We start from the raw sequence: 3,369 nt of genomic DNA, 5'->3' as shown, positions 1-3,369 counted from the left end.
GACCCACGAAATGAGTGATCCCCCTGGCTAAGAGTTGTGTGTATTTGCCATTTGGTCTTTTTTATGACTAACCATCACAGGTCGAGTCTTCAATGAAAGGGTTTGACAGACATAGCCCAAGTTTGTGGTTTGGGTTTGGCCGGACGACTTGTTGTTGTTTTTGGACACTTGAATTTCACTCTTTTTGGGTCAAGAGGCTTATTCGCCGGTAGTAAGGAACGGACGGGCAGCCGTCCAAAGCCCCGTCCGTCCTCCTCCTCCGGTCTTCGCGCTCTCGCCCGAGTGTGGTCCACCTACAGCGTGGTGGTACCTATTTTTGGTGCGGGGGCCGGGATTGTCCTCTTTCGCTGCTGGAGTTGCCAGAGCAGAGCCCGAGACCGCCCAAATCAGGAGAGTAGTAGTTTTAAGAGCGCCCCGTTCTCTTTCTCTCTGTTAATGATCCTTCCGCAGGTTCACCTACGGAAACCTTGTTACGACTTTTACTTCCTCTAAATGATCAAGTTTGGACATCTTTCCGTCAGCTCGAGGCGACGACCCCAGAAAACCCTCGCGGGCAACGGGGCCGACAATCCAAGAGCGCCAGTCCGAAGGCCTCACCAAATCATTCAATCGGTAGTAGCGACGGGCGGTGTGTACAAAGGGCAGGGACGTAGTCAGCGCAAAGCTGATGACTTGCACTTACTGGGAATTCCTCGTTCATGGGAAACAATTGCAAGCCCCAATCCCTATCAAGAAAGGCTTTGAACGGGTTACCCGCTCCTCTCGGAGGGGAAAACTCGTTGATCCCTTCAGTGTAGCGCGTGCGCCCAGAACATCTAAGGGCATCACAGACCTGTTATTGCTCAATCTCGTGCGGCTAGAATTGCCGCTTATCCCTCTAAGAAGAAGTTGCGAACTGGACACCATTTTCTGGAGATCCGTCGACTACTTAGTAGGCCAGAGTCTCGTTCGTTATCGGAATTAACCAGACAAATCGCTCCACCAACTAAGAACGGCCATGCACCACCACCCACCGAATCGAAAGAGCTCTCAATCTGTCAATCCTTCCGGTGTCTGGGCCTGGTGAGGTTTCCCGTGTTGAGTCAAATTAAGCCGCAGGCTCCACTCCTGGTGGTGCCCTTCCGTCAATTCCTTTAAGTTTCAGCTTTGCAACCATACTTCCCCGGAACCCAAAGACTTTGGTTTCGAAGCTGCCCGCCGGGTCATGGGAATAACGCCGGCGGATCGCTAGTTGGCATCGTTTATGGTTAGAACTAGGGCGGTATCTGATCGCCTTCGAACCTCTAACTTTCGTTCTTGATTAATGAAAACATCCTTGGCAAATGTTGCAGTAGTTCGTCTTGCGACGGTCCAAAATTTCACCTCTAGCGTCGCAATACGAATGCCCCGCCTGTTCCGATTAGTCATTACCTCTGGTTCCGAAAACCAACAAAATAGAACCGAGGTCCTATTCCATTATTCCATGCATCACCATTCGGGCCATTCAAATAGCCTGCTCTGAGCACTCTAATTTTTCAAAGTAAACTCTCCGGCCACTCGGGACACTCGACAAAGAGCATCCGTGCGAGCCGGCGGGCTGTTCGGGCGTGACAGTAAACACCGGGCGGTGCACCGTCAGTCCGAACTGAGATCCAACTACGAGCTTTTTAACCGCAACAACTTTAATATACGCTATTGGAGCTGGAATTACCGCGGCTGCTGGCACCAGACTTGCCCTCCAATGGATACTCGTTAAAGGATTTAAAGTGTACTCATTCCGATTGCGAGGCCTCGGATGAGACTCACATCGTTATTTTCGTCACTACCTCCCCGTGCCGGGAGTGGGTAATTTGCGTGCCTGCTGCCTTCCTTAGATGTGGTAGCCGTTTCTCAGGCTCCCTCTCCGGAATCGAACCCTGATTCCCCGTTACCCGTTATAGCCATTGCAGGCGCATAACCTACAATCGAAAGCTGATAAGGCAGACACTTGAAAGAAGCGGCGCCGGTGCGGAGACCGTGCGCTCAGCCCGAAGTTATTCAGATTCACCACAGGTGGGTTACGGACCGGGGCCCGACCAGTTTTGAACTAATAAAAGCGCTCTTCCCTTGCGGTCAGAGACCAATTGCATGTATTAGCTCTAGAATTGCCACAGTTATCCAAGTAAGTGGGTTTACAGATCCAATGAAACATAGCTGATTTAATGAGCCATTCGCGGTTTCGCCTTAAATCGGCTTGTACTTACACACGCATGGCTTAATCTTTGAGACAAGCATATGACTACTGGCAGGATCAACCAGGTAGCTGCTGCTGTTGGCGGCGCCTATCACGGCGGCCAAAATAGTGAGATTGAGAGAGAGGCAGAAGACATTGGGCGAGGGACCGCACGTTGGCCTTAGAGAAATAGCAAACCAGATGATCAGATCTAACTGCACCTTCTCTTGCTATCCTCGGCGCCGGCAGCGCCACCGTGTGTGCCAATCTCCTCCCTTATCCGCTCCTCTTTGCCCCAGCTCCAGCGAGGCAGCCGACATTGGGCGAGGGACCGCACGTTGGCGAATCTCCTCCTTATCCGCTCCTCTTCTCTTTGCCCCAGCGAGGCAGAAGACATTGGGCGAGGGACCGCACGTTGGCCTTAGAGAAATAGCAAACCAGATGATCAGATCAAACTGCACCTTCTCTCGCTATCCTCGGAGCCGGCAGCGCCACCGTGTGTGCCAATCTCCTCCCTTATCCTCTCCTCTTCTCTTTGCCCCAGCGAGGCAGCCGACATTGGGCGAGGGACCGCACGTTGGCCTTAGAGAAATAGCAAACCAGATGATCAGATCAAACTGCACCTTCTCTTGCTATCCTCGGCGCCGGCAGCGCCACCGTGTGTGCCAATCTCCTCCCTTATCCGCTCCTCTCCTCTTTACCCAGCTCCAGCGAGGCAGCCGACATTGGGCGAGGGACCGCACGTTGGCCAATCTCCTCCCTTATCCGCCCCTCTTCTCTTCTCTTTGCCCCAGCGAGGCATAAGACATTGGGCGAGGGACCGCACATTGGCCCATCTCCTCCTCTCTCTCTTTCTCTTACTGTTTGTGGGGACGTGGGCTCATGAGCGCCATCGTCGCCCAATATTGGTTAGGTTGTGTATTTCACGGGTGGGAACCGCCATCATCGTTGTTAGGTGATGGGGTAACCCAACGTGTGCTTTGACGAGTTTTGGCTGCTAAACTCTCTTTTTAGTATACTCGGCTCCCAGACTGCGCCCTGGTCGTGTTGAACCATGAGCGTTGTCTATGCACATTTAGGGTAGCCGTTTGCGCGTGGAATAGTGCAATGAATCTCGGTCAATAGACGGTTGGGCGCTGCATTGAAGGCCGGCACAGACGCGAAGACGGGGTGATCAG

At 52.8% G+C, this 3,369-nt stretch overlaps 1 pseudogene; it reads right to left on the bottom strand.

Moving 5' to 3' along the window:
• Positions 1 to 433: 433 nt before the first annotated feature.
• LOC121879879 lies at positions 434 to 2,280 on the bottom strand (annotated as a pseudogene).
• Positions 2,281 to 3,369: the final 1,089 nt, after the last annotated feature.

Source organism: Homarus americanus, unplaced genomic scaffold, assembly GCF_018991925.1.
Source record: "Homarus americanus isolate GMGI-L3 unplaced genomic scaffold, GMGI_Hamer_2.0 scaffold25127, whole genome shotgun sequence".
NCBI classification, from domain to species: domain Eukaryota; kingdom Metazoa; phylum Arthropoda; class Malacostraca; order Decapoda; family Nephropidae; genus Homarus; species Homarus americanus.
This window is presented reverse-complemented; position numbering and strand designations above follow the sequence as displayed.